At 41.1% G+C, this 19,288-nt stretch overlaps 2 pseudogenes; one reads left to right on the top strand and one right to left on the bottom strand.

The window, feature by feature from the left end:
• The first annotated feature begins 2,424 nt into the window (after positions 1-2,424).
• Positions 2,425-5,167, top strand: LOC101976322 (amyloid beta precursor protein binding family B member 2 pseudogene; annotated as a pseudogene).
• A 6,432-nt stretch (positions 5,168-11,599) lies between these two features.
• On the bottom strand, positions 11,600-12,463 carry LOC101960080 (trimeric intracellular cation channel type B pseudogene; annotated as a pseudogene).
• Between the last annotated feature and the right edge of the window lie 6,825 nt (positions 12,464-19,288).

Here is a 19,288-nt window from a genome sequence, read left to right as displayed (position 1 = left end):
TATAATCCAGTATTTTCCTTTTAAGGAAACCTTTTAAGGAGCCTAAAATATGTTGGGCACCTCTTCTTTTTAATATTTATTTTTTAATTGCAGTTGGACACAATACCTTTATTTTGTTTACTTATTTTTATGAGGTGTTGAGAATTGAACCCAGGGCCTCACCCATGCTAGGCAAGCACACTACCGCTGAGCCACAACCCAGCGGGCACCACTTTTAGTAGCAATACATTAAAATATATTTTGCTCATTTTAATGGCTACCTAGAATTTTATTGCATAGATTTTCTTTGGGGGATGATGGGAATGTTCTTCATCTTCATTCCCTGGTGGTAACACAAGAATGTATGAGTACCCAAACTCAAGGAGCTTTACATTTCAAATACATGCATTTTATTGTATGTAAACTATAGATTATTGAAGTTGATTTAAGAAGGTTGGCACCCCCTTGAAATTTGTATTTTGGTTCTGTATAAAGAAAATAAAACAAACCCTTGTTCTTAAGAGATAGACCCAGACAAATCTGGAGGTAAAGAGTTATGGGGGGCTGGGCCTCGTGGTGAACACCTGAACAATCCCAGCAGCTCAGAAGGCTGAGGCAGGAGAATCACAGGTTCGAAGCCAACATAGCAACTTAGAGAGGCCCTAAGCAATTTAGTGAGACCATGTTTCTAAATTAAAAAGTATTAAAAAGGGCTTGGTGATATGGCTCAGTTGTTAAATGCCCGGGGTTCAATCCCAAGTTTAAAAAAAAAAGGAATTATGGTGTTTGTAATTTATTGTCCAAAGGTGCAGCAATCTCATTAACAGCCATGTTTATATGGGGGTGGGAGAGTGAGAACAGCTGTGACAACGTGTTCACAACAGATGACCCTAGATTAAGGGTTAAAAATAAAAGCTAGAAATAATAAATACATGTTTTCTTTCTATCTGACAATTAGCATATTCTTCCATTATGAACAGAATACCAAGGTAGTAGGAGCCTTACCTCCTACTTTGACCATTAATTTCACAGATGTTTGCATCTCTCATTGCAGTGTAGCAGGGAGCTCAACACATCCTTTATACTCTTTGGTACTGGTTAAACCTGTATCCAGGTCTGTCTATTTAATGTGTCAAGAAATAAAATAATATATTTTAGAATTTTCAATCATTTATTGTGTTTTTATTCATTTATTGCTTTTGGAGAGCATCATATCTTAAATCCAAACTCAAAGTTTTTTGTGATTATTGATATCAGAATTAAACCCAGTTTTTAAAAAGATGTAGCTTAGCAACCGGGCTTGACACATAAAGAACTTTTGAAGATACTTGTTTTTGAAGTGCTAAGGATTAAGCCCAGGCTTCATACATGCTAGGCAAGCATGTTACCATTGGGTTACATCCCCAGCCCTCTACACTTGAATAGGAAAAGTCTGCATACTTGAAGTCTGCATGATCTTCAGTGATCCAGTAAAGTTTGGTGCCAAAAACTTTGAACCACACCTAACTGTGGTTTCAGTTTGTGGTCAGGAACTCAGCATTGGCGCCCAAGGTCAACTGATAGAAAGCTCCACATAATTTCTGGATTTGGGGGGTTTATTTGTGTTTGGTTTTCTTTGTTGTTGCTTATTTTGGGAGGAGCTGAGCATTGAACCCAGGGTCTGGTTCAGGCTGTGCTGTGTTGTTAACCACCAAATAAATACATTTTAAGGAAACATAATCATGGGAAAATAGAACTCTGTTACCCTTCCTTATGTTTCTTTTTGGATACACACACACACACACACACACACACACACACACACACACACACACACACTGGGGATTAACCCAAGAGGCACTTTACCATGGAGTACATCCCCAGCCCTTTTTAGTTTTTTTATTTTTAATTTTGAGACAGGGTCTCAGTAAGTTGTTTAAGGCCTCTCAAATTGCTGAGGCTGGCCTTGAACTTGGCAATCCTCCTGCCTCAACCTCCCAAATCATTGGGATTACAGGCTTGTGCCATCACCACCAGCTGGTTTTTATTTTAAATATGATAAATGGAGGAGGGCTGTGGCCTTTTCTGCAGTGGGGGTTGTGGGGTGTCACTAAAGCTCAGGATCTACATCCTGTTCTGGAATCTTAATGGTGTAGATTTGGAAGCAGAGGCTTGATCCTGGGGGAAGGCAGGTAAGGGCGGGACCTGACAGCCCTCACCTCTGCATCTCTTTCTCCTTCCTGCTGTCCTTTCTTTTTAAATCCTCCTCCCCTAGCTCAAGTAGGAAGCTCTTGTGCTGTGCCTGCAGCTGATCCCGGTGCTCTGGGGAGGGGAGACTGGAGCAGAGCTGCAGGGGCAGTGAGCACAGCTGGTTGGAGCTGCCATGGGTGAATCGCTGTGATTGCAGGCCAAGCTTGCTGTGGTCGGATCTGCCCAGCCGAGGAGCAGAGACATTGGCCGGATGGAAAATCCATAAAAGAAAGCTCTTCTGAAAAGCTGAGACAGACAAGAACTTCCACAAACTCAGATGTATTTGGGCTGCCTGACCGCCTTGGGTGATTGCTATTAATTAACAGACTTTGTGGGGAGAAGGGAGCTTGCCTTCTGAGCTCTGAACCAAGGATCTGGGAAAACTAATCAACTCAATATTTCGTGAGTACTTGGAGCAGTTGAGGTCCCTACTAATGTGCTGATTGTCACTATGGGCAGATGATACCTGGAGGCTCACTGTCACCCAGGCAGCTCATATTGCAAATTATAAACTATTTCCTGCACCATTGCTGACGCCCAGTGATCCATGTCAGAAGTACTTCCAGGTGACTCAGGTGCAGACACCTTGGCAGTGTTTATGGCCAGCAGCGGAACCACAGAGGTTGCAAATCAGAACAGCCCAGCCACACCACCAAACACCATTAATCTCCGTTCTTCACACAATGAACTGCTGAATACTGAAATAAAACACTCAGACACCAAGAACAGCACACCTCCCAAATGCAGGAAAAAATATGCACTAACATCCAGGCGGCAATGGGCCTCTGGGATCCGGCTGCACAGCCCCTCCTGGGAAACGGCTCAGCCAACATTGAGCTGGTGAAAAATGGGGAGAACCAGCTCTGAAAGGCTGCTGAGCAAGGGCAGCAGGACCCCAACAAAAACATCAGCCCTGCGGCAGTCATCAATATAACTTCTGAGAAGTTAGAAGGTAAAGAGCCCCACCCACAGGATTCCTCCAGCTGTGAGATTTTACCCTCCCAGCCCAGGAGAACTAAGAGCTTCCTAAATTACTATGCAGACCTGGAAACCTCAGCCAGAGAACTGGAGCAGAACCTTGGCAACTGCCATGGGGTCGGGGAAGAGAAAGCCCAGCCAGGCCAGGGCCAGGCCCCTGCTGCCATCATGGGGAATGGTGACTTGCTGCTGCAGAAACCAAACAAACCCCAGTCCAGCCCGGAAGACGGGCAAGTAGCCATAGTGTCCTCCAGCCTAGAGTCCAAAAAGGATCATCCTAAGACAGGAGCCAAAACCGACTGTGCACTCCACCGGATCCAGAACCTGGCGCCAAGCGATGAGGAGTCAAGCTGGACAACATTGTCCCAAGACAATGCTTCCCCCAGCTCCCTGGATGAATCAGCAGATATCTGGAGTGATCAGTCATTTCAGACAGATCCAGATTTGCCACCTGGCTGGAAAAGAATCAATGACATCGCTGGGACCTATTACTGGCACATCCCAACAGGAACAACTCAGTGGGAACGGCCTGTCTCCATCCCCACAGATATCCAGGGTTCTAGGAAAAGGTCACTTAGCTCTGTAACGCCATCTCCCACCCCAGAGAATGAGGATTTGCATGCAGCCACAGTTAATCCAGACCCCAGTTTAAAAGAGTTCGAAGGAGCAACGCTACGTTATGCATCTTTGAAACTCAGAAATGTCCATCATGCTGATGATGATGATTCTTGTAGTATCAACAGTGACCCAGAAGCCAAGTGTTTCACTGTGCGCTCTCTGGGATGGGTAGAGATGGCAGAGGAGGACCTCACCCCTGGTAAAAGCAGCGTTGCTGTCAACAACTGCATCAGGCAGCTCTCTTACTGCAAAAATGACATCCGAGATACAGTTGGCATTTGGGGAGAAGGCAAAGACATGTACCTGATACTGGAGAACAACATGCTCAGCCTGGTCAACCCCATGGACCGCACAGCGCTGCACTCACAGCCCATCATGAGCATCCGTGTGTGGGGCGTGGGCCGCGACAATGGCCGGGATTTTGCTTATGTAGCAAGAGATAAAGATACCAGAATTTTGAAATGTCATGTATTTCGATGTGACACACCAGCAAAAGTCATTGCCACAAGTCTCCACGAAATTTGTTCCAAGATTATGGCTGAACAGAAGAATACAAAAGCCCTGGCCTGCAGCTCCTTTCAGGAGAGGACCAGTGTGAATCCCGAAGTCCCTTTGCAAGTAGATTTTCCAACGCCAAAGACTGAACTGGTCCAGAAGTTCCACATGCAGTACTTGGGCATGTTACCTGTCGACAAACCAGTTGGAATGGACATCCTGAACAATGCCATAGAAAGTCTAATGACCTCATCTAACAAGGAGGATTGGCCATCAGTGAACATGAATGTGGCCGATGCCACTGTGACGGTCATCAGTGAAAAGAATGAAGAGGAGACCTTGGTGGAGTGCCGGGTGTGATTCCGGTCCTTCATGGGTATCGGGAAGGATGTCCACACGTTTGCCTTCATCATGGACACTGGGAACCAGTGCTTTGAGTGCCACGTGTTCTGGTGCGAGCCCAATGCTGGTAATGTGTCGGAGGCGGTCCAGGCCGCCTGCATGTTACAATATCAGGAGTGCTTGGTAGCCCGGCCACCTTCACAGAAAGTTCGACCACCTCCTCCGCCTACAGACTCAATGACCAGAAGAGTCACAACCAATGTAAAACTAGGAGTCTTATTCCTCATTGACACTTTGAAACAGAAACTTCCTGTCACAGAAACACCCTAGTTGTATATGTTATAGGACTGTCATCTTTACCTGAAGATGGAGTAGCTTAAAAAAACAAAAAAAGAACTGATCTCAGCCTTCCATTCCGTTGCTGATGCTTTGTCTTCAGAGAATTCATCTGTACCTGAGCAGTGTTAGACAGGCATGTTCTCTCGTCTTGCCACCATCTTGTGCTATGAAAAGAAGCATGAATCTTTTTTTTTTTTTCCTGTCACTAAGTTACATTCTCAGCAGTGGAAGGTCTTTTTCTTACTATAAATATTGTGAACATTATGACTTCCCACATGCAGAGAAGAATGTGACCCCCGCCCCTCCTAGTGAACAATGCTATGTCCTTGGAGTGAATGATGCCTGCATTCTCTCACTGTCCTCTCAACTGGATCTGTCACAAGCAACCTTCAAGTTCCTGCAGCACTTTGCCCTGTTTTCAACATTGGAAACATGGAGACACTGCATAGCAGATACCATTGAATTGCTGTAAAGATAGGATGACGAGTTGGGGTTTTAGTATTTCATAAAATTGGACCTGTTGGTTAACAAAACTGGCAGTTGGCATCTGTATAGAAACCAACTGGCAGCTTTCCTTGACGAGCTGTGTGACACATGGATGCCATGTCATGTCTCCAGCTGATGGTGGAATGTTGGAAAAGAGAGGAACTTTAAAATGGATGAAAAACTAAATTTGAGGAATTAAAATCAAACAAAAATAAATAAATCCTCCTCCCCTCCCCCACCTTTCTTCCTCTCCTCTCTTTTCTTCAGCATTTCAACCTTTCTCTCCAGGACCCTCCTTTCTTCACTCTCTCCATTCCTTTTCATTTTGTTTTTTGAAGGCTGGTTGCCAAGACAGGGGACTGCGTCCACCTGGGACAAGCCAAAATAAAGAGACACAGGGCAGGGCTCCTCACCAGGGTGCTGTGCACACTGAGGCGCTGTCTTTGCTCTTCCTGGGAAGGTTCAGTGAAAATCACTTCAGTCTTCCCTGGAGATCACAGTGTGGGGTCCGGATTAGGGTCCTCACTGAAGGATAGAAACATTGAGAGGATTTTCCTTGAAGTTAGTCTTTGTTTTCCTTTGAATCTGGGGGTTTTCAATCAGTCCCGCCCTGAGGAGGGAATTCTGCTCCTGGCGGGAAACGGAGCCCTGGAAGTGATCTGATCCTAGAACCCAAAGGGGGGTGGGGGTGGGAGGGCTCCTCAGCTTTTCAGATCCACCCACCACAATCCAGGCGGATGCTAGTTGAAGTGTGTGGGACTCCACATCCCGCTCAGGACTGCGGATATCCCCAGCCTCAGGGTCTGAATCTCACAGCCCACAGACTCCCCTAACTGCCAAGCAGCCCCAGAACTGAAACACAGATGTAGCCCACTCACCCCCAGGCACCCACAAGCACCTTCACTCTGCTTTTTATTCAACCAACAGTTTTGATTTTCTTTGGCCCAAGTGGGGGTGACGTGATCTTCAGCAATTCCGTAAAGTTTGGCGCCAGAAAGTTCAAACCACACTGAACAGTGGTTTCCTTTATATTCAGGAACTCAGCATTGGCGCCCAAGGTCAACTCAGAGAAAGGCCCTGGTATTCTTGTGAGTCCAGGAGTCCAGAGGGAGAGTGGAGGGAGAAAGGGTGTTTAATGACAAGGCAAACTTCAGCACAGGGAGCTTTCTGGTAAGCATGGTTATTACTATTACTATTGAGATGTAATTCATTTATCAGAAGTCAGACTTTGAAAGTGTGCAATTCAGTGGTTTTAGTACAATCATGAGGTTGTGCCACCACCACTATTACCTTCTTTGGATTGTTTAAAGGATGTGGAGAGGAGGTCTGATGGTTGGAAGGCAGAGGCAGGAACAGTTCCCAGGGAGATTGCTTTGCAGTAATATCCTGTTGAGACAGGGCAAGGAGACAGGGCAGCCTGCTTTGACCCCAGCCTAGGAGAGATGTGACCAGAGAAATGGGGAAGAGGATGATGCTAAACAGCAGGTTGTGGCACCTGTGGGCTTGGATGGGAGAGTAGAGGTATCCTACGTTAAAATCAACAGATACAGCTGCTGTGGCTTGGATTGGAGCATTATGGTGACAACAGGAGATAGACACAGTATTTAGGAAGAAGTCTTTGCAGGAATCTAGGATAAAGGTTGTTGAAAGTTAGTACCAAGGTAGTGACTGTTAAGCTGTAAAAAAAATCCACTGGGGAAGCCAGAGGAGCAGGGGAAAGGGTCAGTGAGAAGTGACCAAGGGTGGTGATGCAGTTAATAGAAGTAGGGCATGTGGGGGGGGGTCTATAGTGGTTGGAAAGGTGTAGAGTGCACTTATAGACCTGTCTGATTTGAGGGTCAAATGGGCCCAGAGATGCAGATACCCTAAGGAGATTGGTCGGTGTTGGATTGGCCGATGGGGAGCAGCCTGATGGAGCTCATGAGTTACCCTGGGAGAGCTAGGGCAGTTACAGGATGTGGCCAGAAGAAAGGAAACCTGGCTGGATCTCTGAGTCAATGGCAAAAAAGGAGCAGATTAGAATAGCTGAAATGTCTAAGAGTGTTTGGAGCCTGAGAGTGCAGAAGGTGCGCATCTGAGAGCAGAGGTGGCTGAAATCTACAAAGAGCTCATCTAATCTGGTTACTGGTGACATTGGCAGCAAGGCTATACTTGATGGAGGGCAGTGTTTTGCTGAGAATGACAAGGCTTGGCTCTTCCAGAAATGTGCCATGCAAGGAACAACCTAGAGCCAGCCACATGGGGTGATGTGTTACCAGAGGTTGGGGAGATCCCTGCTTCTCTGTGGGCTGAATTCCACTAGGTTCCCAGAGATGTGGAAGTGCTTCTAAGGTTGGGCCATGGCACTTGCTCAGAATCTGATGCCACAGCATTCACCTAGCTGCCCTTACTTGCTGTCTAACCTACCTGAGGCATCCTAAATCACAGTCGCTTTTCTGGACTTTGAGGCTGATGGGACCCGGTGGATATTTCCCATTTTCTTTGGAATGTACCCTGTACTTGTAGGGAAATTCCATTTTAAACATAGCCCCTCCCTCTCTGCTTCTGTTTGGTCTGTCCCCACTGAGTGAGTGCTTATTGAGCAACACCCAATGACAGTTAAACTCCACCAGAATCTCCCTTCCCGGGAACTCTGAGCTGTGGTTCAGCAGGAAGGGTGGCAGACTTGTGAGCTTTGGGGCTAAACTGTTTGTGCACCCCTGAGTGCCTCCGCTGGTGAGTGCCCTCAATGTGGGTCTTCAGATTGGGAAATGCCTGACAAATCCAGAGCAAATCCAGGGCTTTGGGTGCCTACCCTGCTTGGCAAGCTCTGGAGGGGTGCGGGGCTGGACATGACCAGTTTGCCACAAAACCTCAACTCCTCAACTTTGCTCTTCAGGGCTCACTCCTCTGTCACCTCCTGTCACCTCCACATCTGGATGTGTGCTGTACCTTGCTTCCCTCCCTCCTCCCCTCTGAGCCTTGCTCTTCCTTTTGTTGTTCTTGGGACTCCCAGGGTCTGCCTCCTGCTTTGCTCCTTTGAGAGATATTCAAGGTCCCTTGGAGGTCTGCCTTTCAAGCGACCACCTGCCACCAGTGAGGGGAAGAATGTCCATCCCCCAGAAGCCCCGTCCTCTTCCTGGTGCCAGCAGCATGTTCTCACTGAAGTCCTCAGTGCCTGGAGTAGGATCTTCCTTTTTTCCTGCCAGGAACTAGTAGGGATGTCCCAGGCTCCCACTGCCTTTTCTATTGCTGAGGGCACTGTGGCTGCTCCAAACACTCAAACTGAGCAAGGTTAGAATCTGAGGACTTTGTCCAAGAGATTATTCCAGTGACTTCTCTCAATTCCACCCTCAAGGTCCCCTGGTCTCCTGCTGCTTGTGGGGCAGGATCTTCTCCCCTCTTGCACCTCGCCTTACCCTAATAGGAACTCCACTGTTCCCACCTCACCTCTCTGTGCCTCCCCAGCTGCCTCACACACCCCACCCTATTGTCCCATTGCCTTGCCCTCCCTGCTCTCCCCTCCTGCCTGTAGTGCTTTGATCTATTTCTAAGGAGTCTGTGTTTCACCTCCCCTGCCTCCCCACTGCTGGCCCTTCCTCCTTCCCTGTGTGTCATTGCTTACAGTAGCTGTACCCAATGCTGCTGTAAAAAAAAACCCTCACCCCATCCGCACTTCCCTGTTCCAAATTTTGCTGTTAATTTTTTTTTAAATTTTTTCCCCCAAGTTTTCTTTTTCTTCTCTCTCTCTTTTTTTGGTGTTGAATAACTTATTTTAATGAATTTATCTTTTAATACAAGGGTGAAAAATTGCTACCATTTTAACACAGTTAAATCTAAACTTCAAAACTGACCAATAATTAATGACATGTTAATTTTGAAGTTTTTGACTATAAGGATATCAAATATAATACAGAACTCAATTTAATGCTGTTAAGCTTCTTAGCATTTCAAGAGTATCAAATTGCTTCTCCTGCCCCCACCCCTTCAAAAAAGAAAAAAATCACTTCTCCTAAGCAAGTATAGTACCTGCTGGTATTTGCAGTCATTAAAAAGTAAAGACAAAGAACTTTCAACTTGAATATGATTTGAGCATTTGTAAGCCATCTAAAATTTCTACCTGATACAGGGAGTAGATAGGTTCATAACCTTGGCATAAGAAGTCATGACACAGAGTTTGAATGTTGAAAGTGTACTTTTATCAGTTAAAGCAACTCTAGCATCATTTAGTACCTTTTCTTGTTTTTTTTTTATTTTGCCAGTAAGAAACCAGATTTAATGTCACCATTCTTCAATCAATGATATTTCTGTTGATCTGTTTCTTACCTGATTACTATCAATTGTACACAGATAGTTCTCATCAGAGCTGAGCATTTTCACATGAAGCTAATCAGTTTTTATTTAAAATTAATAATACATGCATGTAGATTAAAATTAAACATAATCATATGTAATCTAACATGGGATATTTAAACAAAAAACTAAGAAAGTAGCCACTAGAAAGGAGACATGGAAGAAAAAAATTAAATGGAGATAATATTTTTTTTAATCATTAAGACAACTGCTAGCAATATATTCAGAACAACCAAAGTCAGAGAAAACATGTAAAACATGAAAAATTTCTTTCCAGTTGAAATAAATGTGTTTTAAGGAGAGAGGAAGAGAGGAACAAAAAAAAAAAAGCACTTTTTAAAATTTTGGAACACTGAAAAGTATCGAACATGGAATTAGTAATTTATCAAAAATCACACCCCAGCTGCTTGTGGGGCAGGATCTTCTCCCCTCTTGCACCTCGCCTTACCCAGATTTTCTTTTGAAGGGAATAAGAAATACAGTTTTTGAAACAAGGGCATGAAACAGACTTCAAATTGAAACTCATACTAACAATATTTTGTTTTTACTGAAAAATACTACTAGAGATAAAATTAAGTTAAATTTCAGGTACTTTCTATAAAGGACGATGGAAAAGCTCCCTAAACTCAACAAGCCAAAACAACTGTTTATCTGTCCCAGATGAGATTTTATTAGCAGGACCATAGTGGCCAGTCTCAGAAGAGAAGGGAGGAGAGGAGAGAGAGAGAGAGAGAGAGAGAGAGAGAGAGAGAGAGAGAGAGAGAGAGAGAGAGAGAGAGAGAGAGAGAGAAGAGAAAGGGGGAGAGAGAGAGGAGAGGGGGAAGAGAGGAGAGGAGGAAGAGAGAGAGGAGGAAGAGAGAGAGGAGGGGGAGAGAGAGGAGGGGGAGAGAGGAGAGGGGGAGAGAGGGGGGAGGGAGGAGAGAAAGGGGAGAGAGGAGAGGGAGGAGAGGGAGTAAGAGAGAGTAAGGGGGGAGGGGGAGAGTAAGAGAGGAGAGAGAGAGAGGTGAGAGGAGGAGAAAGAGAGTAAGAGAATGAACACAAACAGGATGTTGGTATTTATGGGTCTAACACAAGATGAGGAGGAGCAGGGCAAATGAGCTGTTACTTCTTCTTGGCTGAGAGTTCCTGCTACTTCAGGGATTGGAGGTGCAGCATTCAAAGTTCACACCATTCACAAGGATTGGAGGTGACAGTTTGCTCCACTTTCAATGCCTCATGAACCTGAGCTCATGGAAGAGAAGTGCTCCAGGCGCCATCTTTACCAACACTTTCCATTTATTGTGGGCAAAATTACAATTTTTACATATTAAATATAAACCAGCTATTTATTTGCACTTAAAATATAAAGTATTTTATATTTTATTTTAGGAAAAGTTTACAGTCTTCAGTGCTCAAAATTAAATAGCAATTTAATTTTTTAATCAATTTTCCATACCTAAGAATTATGATGGCAATATAAAACAAAAGTTTAATTCTGCTGAACTAAAGCTCAAATAGATTCATATTTTTAAATGTATGAAAATATTCAATCTTTAAAATATTGATAATTTCTTTTATCAATGTAAAATATTTAAGTAATCACAAGAGATACTTTATATCAGAAAAAAATTAACATGATATATTCATGACATTCAAGAATTAAAGTCAAGAAAGTGGTAGTCACCCTAATATTGAATTTATTTCTTTTTGTCACTTCCATTCCTTATATATAATCGTAATTTCACATCATCTGCATAGAAGCATTTATCACAATCTGAAAGGTAGAAAATATTTTTTTTTACCTTCTAGAGCTCAAGTAAATTTACTCAGTGTTCTTAGTATATTTCCTTTTGACATTATCTAAACCATCAGTCATAGGTTTTAAGACCAATGAACTAGTGCCATTAGAAGATGATTTTGTTCCACATTTCTTTTCATACAATGAAAACTGTTGCTGCTAAAGAGCAGCCAACTCAATATATATTCAAAAGGACTAAGAGTCATAGAAGAAAACTGTGTAACTATGATGGTTATCTTTTTGGCCACAAGAAAGAAGGTATAAAGGAACATAAGATTATGCTTTGATGTGGTCAGATGCTTGGTGTGCTGAAATGTGAAGGGACCCCAGCAAGGTTACCTTGGAAGGATAAGACATTTTTCGCCATTCATCATCTCTGGTTTCCAATCTCCTTTACCAACTGTTCAAAATTCATGATAGTGATACCAGCTGCACCTTGGGCCCATCCAATAGCTATCATGACTGGCCAGCCATTTTTGTAATAGCTATTAGCATGTGTGATTCCACCTTCTAATTTCCAAGTTTTTATCACTCCTTCATTCCCACAGCCAGAAGTTGAGCAGATAAGAATGAATAGTCCTGGGAATTTAGGTCCCATGGGCAAAATTATATGTAATATACCAGATTGAAGATGCCAGTAAAATATTAATGTGGTTTGCAAGAAACCTCAGTGGAGGCTCTTCAAGCAGTACACATGTTAAAATTCCTCCACCCAATCAGGGAGCATAGCAGTAGACCAGCTTGAAACAGGATTCTTCCATGCCCCTTCCACTCCTATCAGCTGATGTTTCAGTGCCATCACAGACACCAGATGTGGGTGATGTCATAAAAGGGGAACATGGATGTGCAAGAGAAGGCCAATGCCAGCTCCTCCCATGGAGAGTCCATGGCTGCACTTACCCCTGAGGCCAAACAGACTGGGCCTTGCCAGCTGGCCTCTAGTTTTATTTTCTTTTCCTTAACACATAGTTGTATAGATTTATAGGACACAGTGTGATGTTTTGATACAAGTATACATTTTATAATGGTGAAATCAGAGTAATTAGCATATCTCTCAGGTCAAACATTTATCATTTCCTGTGACCAGATCATTTAAAATCCTCTTTAAGCTATTTTGCATCATACACTACATTATTATTCACTGTGGTCATCTTGATGTGGAATAGAATGGCACAGATGTAATTCCTCCTATCTAACTGAAACTTTGTACCCTTTGACCAGTGTCTCCCCTCTTCTCTCTACTCTCAACCTGTGCTAACCAGCACCCCTCCTGCCTGCCTCCATCTCCAAATATAAGTGAAATCATTTGTGAGAGCATTATCTCCTCTAGGTTTATCTATATTGTCACAAATGACACAATTTCCTCTTTTATGGGGGCTTTTTAAATGTAAATATACTAGGGATTGATCTCAGGGTCTTGTGTCTGCTGGGCAATCCCTCTATCCCTGAAGAGCTTCATCCTCAGCCCTAATTACCTTTTTGTTGTGGTTCTTAAAACTGACTAGTATTCTTTTGTTTTTGTTTTGTTTTGTTTTGGAGGTGGGTCTGCTGTTTTCCAGGTTTGCAAGAAACCTCAGTGGAAGCTCTGGAAGCAGTACACAGGATAAAATTCCTCAACCAAAGCAGTGGAGCATAGCAGTAGACCAGCTTGAAACAGGATTCTTCCATGTCTTGGCTCAAAGGAATGCTCCTGCCTCAGCCTCCAGGTAGCAGGCCTGCACCATAGGGCCTGGCTCCTTGTTCATTTTTTATTTTCTATATTTTTTTTTATTGGTGCACGAGAGTTGTACATAATGGTGGAATTTGTTGTTATGTATTCAAATGTGTACACAATATAACAATGTAATTGTCTAATGTTATTCCCCAGGATTTCCCCTTTTCATCTCCTCCTCCCTCCCCTGGTTCCTTTCCTCCACTTATCTTCCTTTGATTCTCATGAGACCCTCCCCTCCTTTCTTTGTTTTTTCCTCTCCAGCTTCCACAAAGAAAACATGTGACCCTTGACTTTTTGACTCTGGCTTATTTCGCTTAACATAATGTTGTCAAGTTCCATCCATTTTCATGAAAATGGAAATTTTCATTCTTCCTTATGGCTAAGTCAAACTCCATCCTTTATACATTCCATATTCTCTTTTTCCAACCATTGATGGAAATCTAGGCTGGTACCATACTTTGGCTATTTTGAATCATGCTGCTATAAACATGAGTGTGCGTGTATCACTGTTGTATGATGATTTTAATTTTTTAGACTTAATACTGAGGAGTGGTGCAACTGGGTGGTGGTTCAATTCCTAGTCTCTTGAGGAACCTCTCTACTAATTTCCATAGTAGTTGAACTAATTTACAATCCTACCAACAGTGTTGTTCTTTCTTCACATCTTCTCCAGCATTTATTATTGTTTGTATTCATGATGGCTGCCATTCAAACTGGAGTGGGATGAAATCTCAGTGTAGTTTTGATTTACTTTTCCCTAATTGCTAATAATATTTTCATGTATTTGTTGGCCATTTGTGTTTCTTTTGAGAAGTGTCTTGTTTAGGTGATTTGCCCATTTATTATTTGGATTATTTTTTATGGTGTTGAGTTTTTTGAGTTCTTTATATATTCTGGATATCAATCCTCTTTCAGAAGAGTAAGCGTCATTTTCTGAGCTTTCAGGTTCCTATTGAGAAAGTCATTGCCTGTACCTGTATATTAGGTGTTGAACCTCCTTTTTCTTCTAGGACTTGCATAGTTTCTGACCTAATTCCTAGGACTTTGATCCATTTTGAATTGACTTGTGCAGGGTTAGAAATAAAAGTCACGCCTTATTCTTCCACATATGCATAGTCTATTTTCCAACACTATTGCTTAAAAGACATTCTTTTCTCCAATGCATGTTTTAGCACCTTTATCAAGGATCAGATGACTGTATCTGTGTGTGTGTGTGTGTGTGTATGTGTATGTTTTTATACCAAATACCCAAGTACCATGCATTTTTTGTTACTATTTGTTACAATGATGTCTCCAGCATTGATTTTTGGGTTTAGAATTCCTTTGGCTCTTCTGGGTCATTCATTCTTCCAACTGCACAGTAAAACTGTTTTCTCTCATTCAATGAAAAAAATGTCATTGGTATTTTGATGGGGATTGCATCAAATCTGTATATTGCTTTTGGTTTTATGTTCATTTAGCAGTATTCATTCTGCCTATCTTTGACATGGGACATCTCTCCATATTCTTCTGTCTTCTTCAATTTCTTTCTTCACTATTCTATAGTTTACACAGTAGAGGTTTTTTACCTCCTTAGTTTGATTTATTCCTAGGTACTTTCTTTGTTGAGGCTATTATGAATGGGATTGTTTTTCTAATTTCTTTCTCAGGAGATTCATTATTGATATATAGGAAAGTACTGATTTTTATATGTTGATTTTGTAACCTGCAACTTTGCTGAAGTTGTTTGTTGGTTGTAGTAGTCTCCTGGGGAGATTTTTTGGATCTTCTAAGTATAGAATTGTTTCATTTGCAATCATTGAAAATTTGACTTATTTTTTTCCTATTTTTATCCCTTTGATTTTCTGTCTTGCCTGTTTGATCTGTGTAGAATTTCTAGTAATATATTGAATAGGAGTGATGAGTATAGACATCCTTTTCTTTTTCCAGATCTTCAAGGAAATACTCCCAGTTTTTTCCCATTCACTATGATGTTGGCTTTGCGTTTGTTGATCATAGCATTTATGATGAGGTAAGTTCCTTCTATGCCTAGTTTCCTTGGTGCCTTTATCATGAATGGGTGCCACATTTCATTGAAGGCTTTCTCTGCATCTATTGAGATGAGTATGTGATTTTTCTCCTTAATTCTATTTATGTGGTATATTGCATGTCTTGATTTGTGAATGTTAAACCATCTTTGCAGCACCTGGGTAAATCTTTCTTAGTCATGATATACAATCATCTTAATATATTGTTGAATACATTTGCTAATATTTTATTTTTTGGTATTGATTTTTTGTCTTTTTTTAAAATTAATTATACATGTAAGTAGAATGCACTTATGTACTTTGATACATAGATAGGATATAATTTCTTATTTTTCTGAGTATACATATTGTAGAATATTATTGATCATACAGTCACATACATACATACAGTAATAATGTCTGTTTCATTCTACTATCTTTCTATCCCCACCTCCCCTGCCTTTCCTTCCTTTCACTTCCCTCTACCTAATATAAGGTAAGGCTATTCTTTATTTTCCTTTTTGCATTACAATTCTTAATACACATATGTACCACAATTTTTGTATCTCTGTTTACATATAAAGTATGTTGACTTCCAATTCAAGTCTTCATACATGTACTTTGTATAATGATGTCCAGCACATTCCACCATCCTTGCTAATCCTCTGCCCCCTCCCTTTTGTTAATATTTTATGAAGAATATTTTTATCTAAGTTCATCAGAGATATTGATCTGTGGTGATACTGGCTTTGGTCTGATGATGACACTGGCTTCATACTATGAATTTGAAGTGTTTATTCCCATTCCATTTTTGGAATTATTTGAGGAGAGTTGGCCTGAGTAAACCTTTAAAATTCTGGTAGAATTCAGCTTAGAATCATTGTGTTCCTGGTTTTTTTCTGTTGGATAATGTTGTAGTTGGCCTTTTTGTTACTGTGGCCAAAAGTTCTAACAAGAACAATTTTAGAGGAGGAAAAGTTTATTTGTTACTCATGATTTTAGAGATCTCAGTCCATAGATGGCCCACTCCATTGTTATGGGACCTAGATGTGGCAGAACATCATGGTGGAAGAGCATGGAGGAGCCTCACCCAAGACCTGCATGGGGTTGGGGGTGGGGGTGGAAATGGGGTTCCTCTAGGTGGAATTGGATAGGTGCAGAATAAAGGCTAAGAAAAACAGAGCAAGGGATAACACCACAGAACACAGGAAATATATATATATATATATATATATATTTTAAGCAGGAGGAGGGGGGTCAGGATTGGCTAGCTGCTTCCACACTAAAAAAAAAAAAAAAAAAAAAGCAAAATGGAGCCCATGTGTCTTGGGCAATCTGTTAAGTGGGAGAAGCCACAAATAGTTCCCAAAGTTAAACCTAAATTTCCTTGGCTTCCATTCCTAGTGAAGACCCTCAAGTAATTCACAGGTGGCTTCATGCAGAAGAGGAAAACAGGGTAGGACATAGCGACCAGGAAGTGGAATGAGGGTGAGAGTGAGAGTGAGAGAGTGAGAGTGAGAGCAAGAGCCAGAGTGAGAACCAGAGAGCTAGAGAGTGAGAGCAATAGAGCAAGGTAGTGAGAGCACCAGAGAATGTGGGGGGGGGTGGGGAGAGAGAAAGAGGGAGGGAGGGAGGGAGAGAGAGAAAGAGAGAGAGAGAGAGAGAAACAGAGAGATTCATTTATACAATGTAAGTACCTCCCCTGTCCCCTAAATCAGGTAGTCACTGCCTACAGTTACCTCTGGATTAATCCACTGCTTAGCTCATACCCCTCTACTCACTTCACCTCTGAAAATCATTGCATTGTCTCACATATTAGCTTTTCAGGAAATCTCATATCTAAATCATAACAGGTGGGGTTTTTAAAAATATCTTTTTAGTTATAGATGAACACAATACATTTATTTTTATTTACTTATTCATTTTTATATCTTTATTTTTATGTGGTGCTGAGGATGGAACCCAGTGCTTCACACTTGCAAGACAAGTGCTCTAAAACTGAGCTGCAACCCCAGCCTCCAGGTGTTTTCTTTTTTTTTTTTTTTCAATTACTGCTTTAATCTCCTTATAAGTTATTGATCTGTGTAAGTTTTCTATGTCTTCTTGATTTGATTTTGGCAGGTTATATGTGTCTAGAAATGTATCCATTTCTTCTAGGTTTTCCAATGTATTGGAATATAAGTTTTCAAAACTGCTTCCTAATAATCCTTTGGATTTCTGTGATATTTGTAGTTATTTCTCCTTTTTCATTTCAAGTTTGATTAATTTAGGTCTTCTATCTTCTTCTTTTGGTTGTTTGGCTAAGGTCTTATCAATCTTGTTTATCTTTTCAAAGACCAACTCTTCATGTCATTGATCCTTTTTATTGTTCTTGTCTTCTCTATTTCATCAATTTCACCTCTGTCCTTAATTATTTATTCCCTTCTATTTATTTTGGAATTGATTTGTTTTTGTTTTTCAAGGGTCTTGAGATTCATCCTTTGATTGTTTATCTGGGATCTTTCTGATTTTCTAATATAGGCACTTATAGTTATAAATTTGTCTCATAGAATGAGTTCATAGTGTTGCCAAGGTTCTGATATGTTGTATCATTATTCTTGTTTGACTCTAAGAATTTTTAAATTTCTCTCTTCTATTACTCATCATTATTCAAAAATGTAATGTTCAATCTCCACGTTTTTGTAGGTTCTGAAGGTCTTTTTTTGGTGTTGATTGCTAACTTCATTCCATTATGATAAGATGCAAGGAATTATATCAAGTTTTTTCTTATTTGGTATGGGTTGCTTTGTGGCCTCATATATGATCTGTTTGTGGGAAAGGTCCATATGCATTTTAGAATAAGGTGTATTTAGCTGAAGTTGGATGAAATTTTCTCTAGAATCTGTTAAATATATTTGATTTATAATTTTTTTTCAGTACATAAGTCTTTACTGAATTTGTGTCTGGATGACCTATCTACTAATGAGAGAGGTATGTTGAAATCAACCAGTATTGTTGTACTGGGGTCTATCTGAGTCTTTATGTAAGTAGTGACTGTTTTATATAATTAGCTGCACCACCTTTTGGGTTTTAACTATTAATTATAGTTATATTCTTGTTGGATTTTCTCTTTACCATTATGAAATGACTTTTGTCTCTCCTAATTAATTTTGGCTTGAAGTCTTCTTTGTTGGGTGTGAAAGAATAAACTTATGCTTTGTGGGAGGGGCTCCATTTGCACAATATTTCATTTTCCATCCTTTCACTTTCAGCCTGTGGCTATCTTTGCCTGTCAGGTGAGCTTCTTACCAACAGCATCTAGTTGGGCCTTGTTTTTTAGTCCATTCTGACAGCTTTTTTTTTTTCTAATTGGAGAGTTGAAACCGTTCACATTTGATATTATTACAGAGAGATGACTATTATTTCCAGTCATTTTGATTTATTTCTAAAGTTTAATTTTTCCTGTTTCTCATTTGTGTAGTGCCACTTCAAATGAGACTTGTCCATTTGTGGACTCTTTTTTTTTTTTTAAATTTCTTCGGTGTTAATTATGTGCTTAAATATTTTCTATACCACCAGCTGAGTATTTATGAATTCTTTTTGTCTCTGCTTATCATGGAAAGATTTTATTTCCACTTAAATTCTGAAGGAGAGCTTTGCCATCTTGGCTGACAGGTATTTTCTTTCAGGATTTGGAGCACATCATTCAAAATGTTTTGGCTTTAGAGTTTGTGCTGAAAAATCAGGTGTGATGCTGATAGACCTGCCCTTAAAAGTTACATTTAATGGGACGTTTTTTTCCCAGAGGCTTTTTACTATTTTATCCTTGCTCTGTATGTTAGGCATTTTAATTATAATGTGTTCTGTAGAGGTTCCTTTTTGATGTTGTCTGTTTGGAGTTTTCATTGCCTCCTGTATTGGATGTCCTTCTCATTCTCAAGTTTTGGAAAATTTTCTGTTATTTCCTTGAAGAGGTTATCTACACCATCAGCCTCCCTCTCATAACCCTCTTCA

The sequence above is a fragment of the Ictidomys tridecemlineatus genome, chromosome 8 (assembly GCF_052094955.1).
Source record: "Ictidomys tridecemlineatus isolate mIctTri1 chromosome 8, mIctTri1.hap1, whole genome shotgun sequence".
Taxonomy (NCBI): Eukaryota; Metazoa; Chordata; class Mammalia; order Rodentia; family Sciuridae; genus Ictidomys; species Ictidomys tridecemlineatus.
Note: the sequence above shows the minus strand (reverse complement) of the source record. Positions and strands in the feature narration are given on the sequence as shown.